Source organism: Lutra lutra, chromosome 9 (genome assembly GCF_902655055.1).
Source record: "Lutra lutra chromosome 9, mLutLut1.2, whole genome shotgun sequence".
Taxonomy (NCBI): Eukaryota; Metazoa; Chordata; class Mammalia; order Carnivora; family Mustelidae; genus Lutra; species Lutra lutra.
Genome location: NC_062286.1, coordinates 12,315,365 through 12,331,215, shown reverse-complemented (window position 1 = coordinate 12,331,215; position 15,851 = coordinate 12,315,365). Strand labels below are relative to the sequence as shown.

General features: G+C 49.2%; 1 protein-coding gene across 4 annotated transcripts in view; it reads left to right on the top strand.

Moving 5' to 3' along the window:
• The window catches only part of CYRIA (CYFIP related Rac1 interactor A), a 103,587-nt gene that overhangs the window by 43,827 nt on the left and 43,909 nt on the right, over window positions 1-15,851 (top strand). For 2 of the 4 annotated variants that reach the window (XM_047745750.1, XM_047745751.1), the window contains exons 2-4: window positions 334-360; window positions 2,004-2,150; window positions 12,643-12,738. The gene's annotated coding sequence lies outside the window, so the exon portion shown is untranslated. The remainder of the gene's footprint in view (window positions 1-333; window positions 361-2,003; window positions 2,151-12,642; window positions 12,739-15,851) is intronic. The other 2 variants (XM_047745752.1, XM_047745753.1) reach the window with 1 other exon arrangement.

Below are 15,851 nucleotides of genomic sequence, written 5' to 3'. Positions count from 1 at the left end.
CATGTGGTTGTTAGCCTAACCAGGTGTCCGTGTCCTTCATGATGTATAGTGGGAGTTGGGGGACTTTTGAGAGGACACCATGGGTAGGAGAACATTCTGGAAGTACCAGAGAGTCACAGTCTGGCAATGACCTAGCATTTTACCGGCCTGGCCCTCTTAGTTTTGTGGTGGAAGAAAGTGGGATTCTGGCTGGGCCTCAGGGGGAGAATCAAGTTCCTATCATATACACAGAAAATGGATTATAATTTTGAGAGTGTTCGAGAGAGGAAGCGGTGGGGACGGGACAGTGACCCTGATACCTGATGACTTCAACTTCTTCTCTCTTGTTTTCAGGTCCTTCTGTGGTACACCCGGCAAAAGGTGAGAGACACCATCTTACCCCTGGATCCTAGTTCAGAAATTCACCTTCTTCGCTGCCTACACCCACGTGCACAGGAAACTGCTCCCGTGTCAGGGCTCCCTTTTCCTCAGGCTGTGCTCTGTGCTGGGACTTTACGAACACAACCCCAAATCCAGAGGAGACAAACTTCTCTCCCCCTTTACCTCTGTGACCTGGTTTCCCAAAGTGCAGGGCCGGCCTCACAAAGGCAGCCTCAGGATTCACTTTCTCATCAGGCCAAGGACTTTTCAGAGTCCCTGTGTTTTCCATATCATTTCCTTCCTTCCTCTCCCCGCCTTCACTTCCTGTTTTTTCTTCCTCTTTCTCCACCCCTAGCCTGGCTCTCCAGCCCTGTCCCTTGTTGTCTGAGAACAGGAACAAAGCGCAGAGCGTAGATAATCATGATTTCCTGATGCGCCCTCTCTCACTGCTGGGAGCCAGGGACAGGCCCAGCTTCTCTGGGACACTGGAGCCTCTGCTGGGAGCACAGCAGGAAGCCTGGCCTTTAGAGCCCGCTGTCTGAGAGAGAACCTAACAAGAGTAATCCTTCACGTCCTTGCAACAAGTCATAGTTTCCAAAGAACTTTCTCCTGCATTCAAGCTAAAACACTGGAAAAATAAGACAACTGCTAGTGTTTTGGCCAAGTAACTGAAGTCTAGTTTAGATGGACAAAACAGTGATGGGGGAGTTAGATAGGAGTTCATTTCTGGGTCTGCACTCTCTTCTCTTTATGCTTCTATAGATCATTCTGGTTCTCTGAAACTGAGTTCCCTAGGCTTTTGGAAAAATGGAGTTACCGGTACCTCATGGGGACTTTTGAGGACAGATCAGGAAAATGTATCTGTCAGATTCATATGGTAGGCCTGGCAGATCTTATTTGCTTAATAAATGTGAGATCCCCTCCTGGGTTTTGGTTTTCCGCACAGAGGAGTGACTGTTCAACTATATAGTAGCCAGAAAAATCACATAATAAATGATACCCCTGGGAGGAGGGTCCATATCTGTCTGTTACTGTGTTTTCCTGAAACAAGGAGAAAGAGAGAAAGACAGAGAGACAGAAACAGCGACTGGCTGGGCACAAATCATTGAAAAACAAAGCCCACCCACTACTGTGCTCCTGGGGCCCAATGTTCCACAATAATGTTTTTCTGATGGGAAATAGAGCAATCCCAACCACAGGCCTGTTTCACTCATTTAGCTCCCAGGGGCAAAACTATAAAAAACAGCAATCTGGAAAAAGTCCCACCTCCCTTTTTGAAAATCTGTTTAAAAAAAAAAAAAAAAAAAGACTTCCCAACCAGGGTCAGTGACCACTTGTTTGAGAAGTCAGCCTGACCACAGAGCTACTTTTTAAAAAATTCCGAAGGCCAGAGACTCAGAGACCTATTCCAATTTGAATTCTCCAAGTGGCCAAGTCCTTGAATGAGGCTCTTTGCTTCTAAGCCTCAGTTTCCCAAACTACAAAACAAAAGCATTGCACAAGTGGCGATTGCATCAGTTTCTTGTAGGCCTAGTCGTCTGTAATTCTGGTATTCTTTCTGCTCTCCTTAACACATGTATTCTTTCTAGAAGAGAACAGGAAATGGCCTCTCAAAGTAACATGACTTGCATTCCCTTTAACAGATTAACACTCACTTGACGACGGAGAAACGGAGAAACGACAGGACTCTAGGGGGCCACAGCCCTGGTTTGGGAGCCCAGACTTGCCAGCTAGCTGCTTTGTCCCATCAGCCTGGACAGGTGAACCTGAATCACAAGAGAGAGCTCTAGGTAAGAAACAAATGACTTGGGTTCCAGCAGACAGCACAGGGATAAGCAGCACAGCTGGTGGAGAGAATGTGGGATAGGTGTGCTTCCAGAACACTGGCAAGCATGAGGGGAGGTCATTTCACCAGATTCGTCATCTTTGATTAGAAGTTGTGCCTCCTCTAATAATATACTGTAAGTTGGCTGATTGAATTTAAATGAAAAAAAAAAAAAAAGAAAGAAAAGAAGTCATGCCTCCTAACACCACATACACATAAAAGGAGGAAAAACAAAACAAGACAAACAAACAAAAAAACCCAAAGATATAGTTTTGAAGTGCTTAAAGGTGCCTGGGTTCTACACCTGCATTCTGAGTGGGAGCTGTTTTTATCCTGGTCTGGAGAATGTGAGGCATGAACTAGAATAGCTTAGAACCACAGGCAGCGGAGAGCAGACTAGAACTGTAGTTCTAGGATACTGTCCCATGCAGAATTCACTGGGGATGAAGAATGCTCTGGGAACCATTCTGTCTATCCCAGTCATGAAGATTTAGGTGAGCAGGAGATATCTTTCATTAGCAAACCCAGGACAGGATTTGGGTCTCGGGCAAGAGGTCTGGCTTGCATTGCACTCACTATAACATCTTTTGAGGCATTTTCTGTTTGTGCAGTTAGCATCCAAGACAACCGCACTGCTCCAGCAGCAGGTCGCCAGGCCTTACCTCCAACACATGGGTTCTTTGCTGTTCCTCCCTCCCTCCTCTGTCACCCCCTCCCCGTTCACTATGGATATTTCTTATCTGCAAGGGCTGGGCCACACCTTCCTGAACTTCTTCATTGAACTTGGACAGGACATGAGCCGACACCCCTCCCAGATGACTAAAGATCTACCGAGGGGCTCAGCGCCCTGGGTGCTGGTGTTCTAGCACATTTCCTTAAGCTGGCCTATGGCACCCACCCTGGCAAGATCAGGAATCACAAAGGAGATGCCAATACCCTGAGGTGGCCTTGTACCTGTTCATCTCTCTCCAGTTGCTGGCCTTCCCTTCTGCTGTCCTCTGTCCTAATGGTCTTCCTCACATCTAGATGTCTTGAGTTCCCTTGAAAACTAGAAGCAGAAGCATTTCATACAGCTGAGCTCAGCAGAGAAGGTAAGACTGGATTTCTCGGGTGGTTTCCAGTCCCAGTTCCCAGGATCATTTTATCCTAGACTTGTTCCTGATACCACATGCTCATTCTTTGAGGGGGATAGGATTATCTGTTGCTCCCTTCCTTTCTTCTTCTTGTGGATCCTTTTCTAAGGGTGGCCACCAGGCTACAGTATAAGTCAGAGGAAAGAGAAGAGCTTTTGGAATCAGACCTGATTTTAAACCTCAGTTGTGCTATTTATTAGTTCCGTGATTTTGCTGAAATCACGTTAAATTGGTGGGGTTCTGTCTCCCCACCAGTAAGATGGGGACCATATGCCCTATGTTGTACCCTTGTGATCAGAATCAAAGGAAATAATTTCTTCCTAAAAAAAAAAAAAAAGTTGGCTCCTTATCCTCCCCAATCTTATTTAGAACTAGTTAAATATAGCTTTGGTCCCCCATTGGGTTCTGTTAGAACCTTGTGCCTTGTGTGTCTAGAAGTTTTAGGCACTCACTCACCCAGCCATCCATTCCACGGGTGTTGGGAGCATGAAGAACATAGCAGGTGACATTCTTGGTCTTAGGGCTATAGCACAGAACAAACCATAGTTCCTGTTCTCATGGGGCTTGCATTCTCGTGGGATCGTGGGATGGCCAACAAGTAAACATATGTACAATATATCAGGCAGTGTTAAGTGTTATGGAAAAAAATTAATCAGGAAAATATAAGTAAATAAAGCCAAGCCAGAGAGATGGAAAATGGGGAAAGTGGGAACAGGATCTAAGGAAAAGCATCCCTGCTTAGGCATTATTGGAGTAGGACCCAAACGAGTGAGGGAGTGAGGCTCGAAGGAACAAAGGCCTGAGGTGGGAATGTGCTTGGGCTTTAAGGGACGGCAAGCAGCCAGTAGGACTGGAGCAAGAGGCGCGAGGGGACAGGGGAAGGAGGTGAAGGTAGAGAGAAGCAATCAGATCACGTAGGGCCTCATACGCACCTGTAGGGTCTTGGGCTTTTATGCTCCGGCTGGCTGGGGGCCTCGAACGCCCAGCAAGGGTGCCAAGTCCACATGAGGGCAGCTCAGACCTGTGAAGAGTCTTTTTTAAAAAGACGGATAGCCTGATGAGATTGGAGCATATGAGGCAAAGGGTCTAATTTTATTGACCCTAAATTTATTCTGATCTATCAAAAGCGGTTGGTTTTTAAAGGGCTTATTTTATACGCACTTCTTATAGAATCGTAAGATCAGAGTTTCCTCGGATGTTAAGTAGGTTCGTATGGATGGAGAGAATGAGGTAGTCGTCTGGGCGGATGCATACGCGGCCTTTTCTGTCACCCTCGTGAATGGTAAGTGTTGGCCGGTGCATGTGCGGCCTGAGTGTACACATTGCTGGGACGTGGTTAGAGCGTGAGCCTTGTTTCTCACTGGAGAGTGCCTGGCAAAAAACTGTGCTGTTCTAGCGGGAGTGATGGAATTTAGGTCTTGATACATTTTCCTCCAGTCGGAAAGCAAATAGGTAATAGCCCTCTCTTAACCCTCTCCTAGTTGAAGGGGACAAAAAGAATGTTCTCTTTGGAAAGGACACAGTCGCTGGCCAGGGAATGCTGGAGTCCCTACCGTGGGTCAGATGCTATGCTAGGCCTGGAAACTTCATCAAGACAAATGAAACATGCTCAGCCCTCCAAGGAGGTCATGTTCGTGACAATGACCAAGGATCCAGCAGTCACAGACACAGATCGTGGGCAGGAGCCCCATGCCCGAACAAAGTACAGAGAGGGAGGAGTGCCTGGGTAGCTCCGTTGGTTAAGGCTGTCTGACTTTGATTTTGACTCAGGTCATGATCTCGGGGTCATAGGACCAAGTCCTACGTCAGGCTCTGTGCTCAGCCGGGAGTCTGCTTAAGATTCTCTCTCTCCCTCTGCCCCCATCCCCAGATAAATAAATAAATAAATAAATTTGTTTTTGTTTTTGTTTTTGCTTTCTTTTTGTTTTTGTTTTTGTTTTTGTTAAAGTGAAGAAAGGGGGCATGTTCTCTGCCCAGGGAAGTCAGGGAAGGCTTCCAGGAGGGGCCCAATGAGTTGGGCATTGAAGTGTGAGTAGGAGTTGGGAGCTGGGCAAGAGACACCCTCAGCACAGAATGGCACCGTATAAATACAGGCCAACGTTTGATCGTCTGTGGCAGGATGGAGAGGAAATCACCAGAGTGAACAACACGCAGTAATGCCTCCAGTCTGCTTTTGAGAACCCATTAGTAGCTGCCTCCTCGGCCTCCCACCTTATTCCCAACAGTGACTAAAAATAATCAGATTCACTAATTTGAGTCTCTCTCTCCTCTGACCCCATGGAGGTGTCAGTGAGCGGACTAGGCTGAGAGGGACCACGGAAAGAAGTGAAAAGAGGAGGAGGAGGAATCCATCCCCGCCTTCCAGGAACACTGATGTAATGGTGTACCTCCCGCCGCGCTCTCTGGTAGCAAAATTCAGCTTTCCAGGAAACTAGGTCTGTTGCTTCCCTGTGAAAACTGCCAGAGAGGTTTAGAACTGTGTCAGTCTCTCTAGCTTCCTCTTAGGGGGGAAACTATATATATATATACACATATATATGCATATATATATATACATATATACATGTGTATATATATACATATATGTGTGTATATATATATATATATATGTAAATGTGTGTGTGTGTATGTACCCAGACGCACGTATATATGTGTACACTCTGTGTCTATACAGGTATCTGTGTACACACACACACACTCAGGTATGTATTGCTTAGAATCTATGCTAGCCTAACAGCCCAGCACAGAAGCCCTCCCGCCACACGTGCCGGCTGGGAGAGGAATGGATGGGGTAGAAGTGGCCTTGTCGACCTGCACACTCTCTGGGTGTGCTGCGATCTGTGCACTTCCCAGCACCAGGGGTTCACCCACACCCCAGGATGTCCACTGACAGAAGAGGACACTGAGACTCAACCACGGAGCAGCTTGTCCAAGGCCCACAACTACTAGGCGGTCAGGAGTCAGGCTATCAGTTGTCCCCTCGCCTGCTCCACATGCTGTGCCGCCCCTCTGACGGCACAGAGAGGAGCAGCAGAGAATCACCCTTGGAACTGGGTTCCACCTAGAGCTCTGAAAGGCAGCACTGGGCAGAGCAGTGGCATCTCACCACAGAGTCCACTCCAGATCCCTGTGGTGTCAGCAAACTCTCTATAGCTTGCCCTGCAGGCGTCTGTCTACTTGCTTCCAGGGACGGGGAGCTCACTACTTGATAAAACAATAGGTTCTCATTGTGGGCACTAGGGACCCTTCCCTCCTTACAGAGCCATCTCTGAAACTAACCTTGTCCCATTTCTAGTAGGCTTACTCCCGGGTTTGTTTTTTGTTGTTGTTGTTGTTTTTTGTAAGCAATGTCTGCACTCAATGTGGGGCTCAAACTCATGACCAGGAGTAGCATACTATACTGACTAAGCCAGGCAGGCACTCCTTCATTCCTAGTAGGCTTAAACATCTCAACAGCAATCAGCTTAGGGAGTGACTGTTTGCTCAGTTTGGAGTCTCCGGGAGACACGGGCAGCCCCATGACGCACACCCCATCTCTGTTTCTCCTCCTGGAAAGCCAGGAGAATCAGCTGGGGCTTCCTCATCTCTTGCTTTTGGGGGCATCTGTGTGTTCTTCCTGATGGGTTAGGCTGAGTGGAAGACAGAGCATATGGATTTCTTCTCTTCTCCCTCTAAGGAAATACCTCACCGTGAGCTTTCTCCCACCCTCTTCACTCCACAACCCTGGCTTTCTCAGGGCAAATAAGCATTTCCTTTGGACGCCCTTAACAGACAGAAGGTGAAGTTTGAAAAGAAGGGGAAGAAAGAGAAAAGGAAGGACAAAAAGGACGGCTGTGGCATCAGGGTTAACTCGGGTTCTAGACCAGGCTGTGGTCCTAACTGACCATTTGACCTTGGACACCCCTTCCCTCTTCCATTGTCACTACGAGGCAGTTGGGCTTGATGGTTCAGAGTTTTTATTTCTGAACTTGACCCCAGAGAGAGACCTTGAATGATGCTGGGTCTGCACTCAACCCTGCAGGACCCCGGTGTGGGGTGTGGGGTTCGCATCTGCCTCACCCCACCAGCAAGCGCCTCTGGAAGGTCAGAAACTGGACCCCTCACCTGACAGGCCTCCATCCTCCGGGATCTCCGAACAGCCCAAGTGGTTCTCAGCCTGAAAGGGCTCGGCCTGCCGCCTCACCCCCACCCCGATGCCCTGAGCCCTGGTGCGGCCGCCACCCCTGTTCTGCTCCTTCTTCCAGTTTTCCAGCTCCCTGCAGCCCCGTGCTCCTCCCCTCTGTTGGAAGGTAGGAGAATCAGCGTGGGGTGCTTGGCTTAGCCCCGAGGGTGAGCCTGCCTTTCTCTGGCACTTGGAAACGGCCGGCCTGGTGGTCCAGGATGGGGACTTCATCTGATCTGCAATCTGGTGTTAGGCCCAGGCTGCAAGTGGGAAGTAGTGATCTGGGAGAGATTTGTTACCGCGGAAAGCAGGCTCAGGATGTGTCTCCTCCACAGAGCTCTCTCCCCAGCATGCCACCTGGCTCTTCTCCAGACCGTGCGGCCTGTCCAGGGAGAAGGGGAACAGGGAAACCCAACATTCTGTCTTCCGTTGCCATCTCATGGGTTTCCTGGAGTCTGGAAATATGATGCCATCTGCAAAGGCACATGTCCCGAGTTTTGGGGAATGACGTGGTACTGTGCATTCGGCGAGGACCACAGGCGAGGTTTGACTCAGGAACGTGGAGTCGCTTTATGGTTCGGCGCTCAGACTGGAGCCACGCCGTCTGGGTCAGAAGCCTCTTGGCCTTCCCGCTAGCTGCTGAGTTCGGTCAGTGACCACATCTCCCCTCCAGCAGTTTCCTTGTCTGTAGAGTGAGAAAGTCAACGGCACCTGCCATTCGGGGTTGCTGTGCTGGTTCGAGCAGCTAGTCTAGGTGTCTGTTCCGAGTGGGGCCGGGCACATGGTAAGCACATGTTAGCTGGTTTTATTTTGATCTAAAGGCTTTGTTGAATATTGTATTAAAAGTAAGTTTTGGGGAGGCACTGTGGTTTCCAGCACTGAAGAGCTACTTATTAAGCGTCTTCCAAGTGCAGATCTGGTCCTAAAGGAAGGCATTTCGGAGCCGAAGTCAGCAACAGTGTTGAGCAGTGTGGCCTTAGATGTGGGGCACCGTGTGGCCATCAGAACATATGAGGAGACTGGAGGCAGCAGGAGAGAGCCCTGAGCCCCAAGGCTGCTCAGGCCACGCGGGTGGTTCCAAGTGGGCGTGGTGGTCAGGAGGGATGGAGGCAGGATGTCGGAGGCAGATGTCGGGTGGTGAGGAGGAGAAGGAGCTCCACCACGGGGGTGATGGAGGGATGAGGGAGTCGTTGGGAACGGGAGGTGGGGAACAGCTCCGGAGAGAGGGATTGCTTGGGAGCGCTTGTGGGTGTTGGCATGGGCGGGCCTGAGAGCACCCGGTGCGCTTCCCTCCACTTCGTCCAGCTCCATGTCAGGGTGGGGGGAAGCAGAGGACTCCGGATGTGCCATGGAGGCCCCACCGCGCAGGCAGGACTGGAGCGGGCCCGCTGGGCCGCAGTAAGAGAGCACAGGCCCCTCTGTGTGCGCCAGGAGCCCCGGGCCGGGCCGGGCCTCCTCTCCTTGAAGGGCCGACAAAGACTTGCTTGTTCTCCCCTGACATCAGAGCTCACCCTCAGGACTTCTCTGTTCTTCTGGGGCAAGATCTCACACAGTGATAATAGCCTGAAAGGGAAGGGAGGGAGCCAGGGAAGATGGCTCAGGCGTCGCCAAGCCAACGCGCTCCCCGGCAGAGGGCAGGGAGGTGGCGCTGGCCACGTGAGCCTGTGCCCCTCTCGGGTCCTGCCAGGGCCAGTGCTCAGCTGTCGAGTGGCCGGTCTGAACCCCCCGGGGGGAGTCACTGGGCGTGGTTCTGAGGTGCCAGCTGCGTGGGCAGTAATGGACCAAATATTGGGGGGCCAGATTAAGTATCGCTGCATACACCGAGTTGATTTCTGTTTTTTGTTTTCTTCTTAAATAAGCAAGTGTTTCATTTAAACACCCAGGTTTTCTATTTTAACGAACACTTATATAGAGTTTTGTCTTCGAAATTTCATAAAAATTTACTGTTTAGGGGTTCCTGGGTGGCTCAGTCAGTTAAGCATCCGACTCTTGATTCTGGCTCAGGTAATGATCTCAGGATCGTGGGATCGAGCCCTGCATCAGGCTCTGTGCTCAGAGGGGACCCTGCTTGAGATTTTCTCTCTCTCCCTCTGCCCTTAGCCCTGCTTGTGTGCTCACACTCTCTCTCTCTCTCTCAAATAAATAAATACTTTTTTAAAAATTAAAAAGAAAAGCTTACTCTTTAGAGGAATCTGTAAGATCAGCTGGTCTGCTTCTGCCTGATCTTTTTTTTTAGGTGAATAGACTGAGGCTGGGTGAAGTAGGAGGCAGTGTGAACACAGTGGGGAAAATAAAACCTTCCCACTATCCAGTCCCAGGCTCCAGGATCGGGATCCTGTGTATAGAGCACTTAGGCCAAGACCTGGCCCACAGCGGGGCTCGGCCAACGCTGTCCCCGATTATGCTGTGAACTTCCACGTGTGCCAAGTGGGATCAATAAATGAAACGCTCATGAAACAAAATACATGTTAAACCAGCACAGGAGAAACTTCTGATTTCCTTCGTCCTACAACAACAGCTTGTTTTTGCGCTACAGGGTGAAAAGGGGATTTGACGTTGGAACTTCCAATCCTTAGTCTAGGGCGGGGCTTCTCCGGGGTTTGGCCGAGGCCGCCAGGCTGGTCGGGAGAGGTAAACCAGTGTCTCTCCAGTCTCTCCCAGGTGCTTTCCACACTCCGCTGGGCACCACAGAACTGGAGTCATTTCATTTAGCGGGCTTCTCAGCCGGTGCCAATCCCAGGGCAGGCTCAGACTTCGTATTGGCATAAAAATTTGTCATCTTCAAGTGGGACTAAGATGCAACCGAAACCCTATCAAGCGTCTGCGGGGCGGCGAGCCCCAGAGCAGATGGAGAGCAGAGCTCTCAAGCGCCGTCATTTGCGGCCACGGACACCAGCCCGGGAACCCCAGCTGCAGGGTCAAGTTGAAATCAGGATAGCGCGTGGTTGAGTCATCAAGAGTGGGGCTGGCCTTGAACGTAAATCTGGAGATAAACTCGGTGAGTTTGTTTGGTTTAACTGTGGTCTTGGTGAATCCATCCAAACAGGGAAGTCCCTCGGCGACTTTGCTGGGGTCTGTGTGTATTATGGATTTCCTGCAGAGCATCCTCTCTCTGAGAGCAACTTTGTCAGTTGGTGTAAAAACAGCCTCGCACTGGGGTATGGGACCGTCACTAATGGAGGATCTCCCACTGTCCTAATTTACACTTCCAGAGGGTTTTCTAGGTGTGCCAAAGTAAACTAGAGAAACTCATTTTGATGAGCTTGGGATAGAATTACAGCCTTCCCCTCCACCCCCCTCCATTTTTTCTTTCTCTTGCATTCCAGCTGGAGTCAAGGTGATTCAGCCACAAGCCATGTTTCCCTTGAAGGAAAACGTGACTTGGGAAATTAGCGAGAGCAGATGGGGAGGCTGATTACTTACCCAAAAGGTGGAATCTATTGATTTTATTTCCCCCAATTGCCATGGCTCCCCTGTTGGCAGCCTGGTTAAGATCAGTGCTTTGGAAATGACCTTGAACGGGAATTAAGTGAGTTATAGTATTAAGTAAGCATTGGGTCGTACAGCTGCGAATCTGAACACGTGTTACTACGAAGAGGACAGGAATAAAGTTTAGAAAATATCCAGGACTTTGAACTCAATGCTGCTGAGTTGTCCTTCCTACAACTTCTGACTTTGTACGAAGGCCTTACCCTGACCTGGTCTGGCAATTCTAACGTGGGCCGAGAATGCCTCTTAGTGGAGAGCCTGTTAACTGCAGGCTCTTGCTTTTGCCCGAAGAAAAGCTCCAAGAAAAGCTCCGTGTGAGCAGGAAGACATCACTTTCACAATTCTTTAAACTAAACAAGGTACCTGCTTTTGAAGGGCATATGAGAATCAGATGAGATAATTTGTGGGCAAGCTTAAAACAGCATGGAGCGGGTGCCTGGGTGGCTCAGTTGGTTGAGCGACTGCCTTCAGCTCAGGTCATGATCCTGGAGTCCCGGGATCGAGTCCCGTATCAGGCTCCCAGCTCCGCAGGGAGTCTGCTTCTCCCTCTGACCTTCTCCTCGCTCATGCTCTCTCTCACTGTCTCTCTCTCTCTCAAATAAATAAATAAAATGTTTAAAAAAAAAACCAGCATGGAGCGTGGGAGTATCATTGACTGTGACCAAGGTCATCTGACCATGAGGATGTGGGGAAGCAGGGGATGGCCCAAGTGGTCTTTGGAGCCCCCAGGATTTCAGTTTCAGAGCCCTCTGTGTGGGCGGTGACCTGTGGTAGGAAAGGTGACCGAAGTGGCCCCTTGTCCCCTGAGCCGGGACTCCTCCTGCCAACCCACCTGCCGGGGGGTGTGTTCTCACTGGGCAAGAATTTTGAGTCAAGGAAGCTTCCATGGGGGCGCCTGGGTGGCTCAGTCAGTGAGCGTCTGGCTGTCGATCTTGGCTCACGTCATGATCTCAGGGTCCTGAGGTCCAGCCCCCGTTGGGCTCCACGCAGAGCAGAGTTTGCTTAAGATTCTCTCTCCCTCTGCCCCTCCCCCAGCTTAGTCTCTCTCTCCCTCTCTCTCTCTCAAAATAAATAAATAAATAAAATCTTTAAAAAACAAAGAGGCATCCACAAATGGGAATCACAGCCCTGAGATGTATTATTTTGTCATTTCTGTCCCTGACCTTTGGTTTCTCCCAGCTGGACCCCGGCAGCCTATTGGCAGGGCCCAGGGCAGGGCCGGTCACAGGCTTCTCTTTGTGAGAAAGAGTCGTAGGCTATCTCAGAGCCTGCCACCTGTCTTCAGTTCACTCGTGCATCCCTGAGGCTGTAGTTTGCCTTTCAGATGACTCAAATTATCTTTCTTTCAATTTTCAAGCATAGCATGAGATCCCTGTCTGCTTCTCCATATGCCAGAAACTAGTATCTTTATTAAACTAGGGGAAAGGGGGAAACACATTTCTTCTCTCCCTCTCTCCTTCCCTCCCTTCTTTCTTCCCTTCTTCCTTCCTTTCTCCTTTCCCTTCTTCTTCCATCCCTCCCTCTCACTCTTTCTCCCTCTCCTGCCTGCCTATCCTCTTTCCTTCCCTCTTTCTCTTTTTAAGTAAATGGCTGGGACTCAGGAGATCTTGGATACTGATTTTGGTATTCATGCAGTCACTTCTTCACTCATTTTTTTTTTTTTCATTCATTAGCAAACACATATTCCCCGAGCGGCCTGCTGTGGATTCAAGCATAAGTCTTGGCTCCTGTCCTGGAGGTTTTCACCTTCTAGGAAGAGAGGCAGACAGGTAAGCAGGAATGACTAGAATGTGCAGGGGTGGCATGCGAGGGCTCCTGGGGTCTGATGAGAAGCAGAGGGCAGGGGACATGGCCCCCACCCAGGACAGGCCCCTGACCAGTGGAGGATGGAAGTCTACTTGGCAGAGAAGTACCTTGAGGACAGGAGTAAATGCCTGTGGCAAAACCAGTCCTACTACTTCATCATGAACAGAAGACGGGGGTCTGCCCAGGGATCGCAAAGCTGAGCATGTGACAGTTGTCACTCCCAAGATCCCTCATGCCCATTCCCGCCAAGAGTGTGTGATCTCAACAATGAGGGACCTGGGCTTGGCTTCCATCCAGCTCCTTGGTCTCACCAGTAGCCAGATGTCCACTGAGAGCTTCTCCCTCCAGACTCCAATGCTTCCTTCTACATGAGAACTTTACAGTTTATTCCGACCCAGATAAGTCACCTCTCCTCCTGCTCCCCTTTTCCAGAACACAAACCACAGTCCTCCCTAGAACATCCCATCCTTTATGGTGGGCTTTGAACATGGCTTCTTACCCTCACTGAAATGTGCTTTGCAGCAACCAAGTCTTACCGAGCATGGGTCTCTAAAATAAGCAAGTGTTCATGTACTTCTTCCTTAGACCATTCACCAACTTTCTATACTCTCTGAAGGACTCGGCTAGGTCTTGAGGATATTAGGGTCCTCGGAAGGAAGAGGTCCTTTAAACTCGGGAGCAAGTGGCCTGGGTGAGCAGAGGTGCTGGCAATCTTTGGCGATGGGGCATCAGCTTAATTATATTGAATATAAATTGATAGGTAGCCCAACAGAACCAGTAGAGTATTGCCAACTAAACAAAATCTTTGGTTAAAATAGTACTTTCTAGAAATTTTGAAAAAGCTTATTACTCATTCCAACGAAATGCTGCCATTTCTTGGGCAATGTAACTAGACTTCCAAAGCCTTGGGATCTGTGTTAAGATCACTGCTTTGTCATCATGTGGGTTTTTTTGTTGTTGTTGTTGTTTTGTTGTTGTTGTTGTTGTTTTTTAATTTGAAAGCCAAAAGACAAAGCTTTGGTGTTTGCAAATTATCCCCAACATAGGGCCCTGATGTCACAATTGTACTATTATCACAGTTGCGATGAGAGCTGATCTGGGCTTCTCGGGCTGGGACGTGGCAGATCTTCAGTTGCTTCTCAAATTCCAAAGGAAAGGGGTCGGAATAAGAGAATGTTCTATTAGATCTTTGGAGACACAGGAAAGATGAAACCAGGCTGTCTGAGCATGGCTTCATAGAGCTACTTTGGGGCCACTTTGTTGTAGATAAGAAAATCATTTGTAGTTTGCACACCCACGCGTTTCATGACATTTGCTCCCTCCAACGTGCTCAAGGACTTCAGACCGTGGAGTCATATCAGTATTTCGCCAGATTCTGGAATCATTGCTGTTTTTCACAGGCTAACTCTCTAGCACTCCCTAATGGCAGCAGTGGCCAATTCACATACAGCATGGGACATTCGAAAGTGCTGGGGTTCTGTCGCCACTGTCCTTGCCAAAGAACGTGAAATCCAAATGGCTTCGAGGAGCAAGACCAGGGCGGCTTTTGCAGAAAGTGCTGTCAGTGCGGAATGCTGTGAGTGACATGGAAAGTGCATCCCCCGTTCTAATTAACTTAGCTCATGATCTGACATTAGGTTGCCTGGACGCATATTTGAAAATTGTTGCACATTTTTACTGTATAAAATCCTAGGGCGCTGGGACAGGGCGTACTTCCCAGTTCACTGGGCCAGTCCTTGTGGGCAACAGATGATAAGGATGAGGCTTAGAGCCGGGAAATGACCTTCCCCGAGGTTCTGCAGCAAATGAGTGGCTAAAATGAGATCAGGATGCAGAGCCCATGGCTCTCTGTGCACTTGGTGGCATTACAGAGGCATTATGGTCAATGGCATGTCCTGTGTCCTTCAGGCCTTGGGTGACACGATAACCATCGGACCTATCCAAGGTGTCAAGCTGCATGTCTGCCCAGGAATGTCCTTACTCCTGCTCTTTGGTTGCAAAGTTCCTGTATCATCAGTCCTCAGCTGAGTCTTCTGACCTTCTCTCCCTCCCTCCCCTCCCCTCCAAAATACTTTCTGTTTTACAGCCTCATACTGTTCCTCATTAGGACTGTGCTCACTGGCCAGCCATTTCCCCATCCCCTGCAGTGACCACTTCTCCCTCATTCTTATGCAAATGACCTGACAGCCTCTCTTCCCTAGGGATATGGAGGAAAAAACATAGCTTTTGTTGACAGAGAAGCTCCATGGGCTCATGGGAGTTCTATTCATGAATGAATGACCATGTGTGGCGTTCCTATTATGTGTCAGGCCCTAGTCTAGGAGTTGAAGGTACATATGTCAATGATAATAGAGATTTAAAGGAAAAATAAAGACAGTGACTAGGGTTGGAGGGAGGTTGGTGGTGAGGTGAGGTGAAATCCTATTTTGGACTGCGTGGTTAGGTTGGGCTCCACTGAAAAATTAACCCTGAACAGAGGCCTAGAGAAAAACCATGTAGATGTATTAGAGGAAAGCATTCTGGGTAGAAGGACTAGCAAGTGCAAAGGTCCTGTGGCAGAAAGACATGTGGTAAGTTCAAAAACGAAAAGGTGAGGAGGCAGAGGTGGCTGAAGCAGAGTGAAAGAGGGGAGGTTGCAGGAGATGAACCAGGTTGAGATACCATCACAGAGGTACTTGTGGACTATGATAAGGATCTTTAACCTTACTCCAAATAAAATAGGACACTGCTAAAAGGATTTAAGCAGAGTGACACGATGCAACTTTAAAACATCATTACAGGTGCCAGACAGGCAATTAGCCAAGTGATTGAGAGCGGGCAAGAGCAGAGCTGGGAAATCTGTTTAAGGGGCGACTCTGATACTCTGGGGAAGAGGTGATGGCTTGTGGCTTGGTCTAGTGCACTGGAGATGACGGGTGTGAGACACAACTGGATTCAAGGTACATCTTCAAAGTATAGCTGATGGGATTTGTTAGCTTGGTTATGGGGTATGAGAGAAGGAGAGACGTCTAGGATAACACCAGCCTTTTCGGACTGAGCGTCTGGACTGAGCCTCTGCATTGGCCCTGGCTGAGCT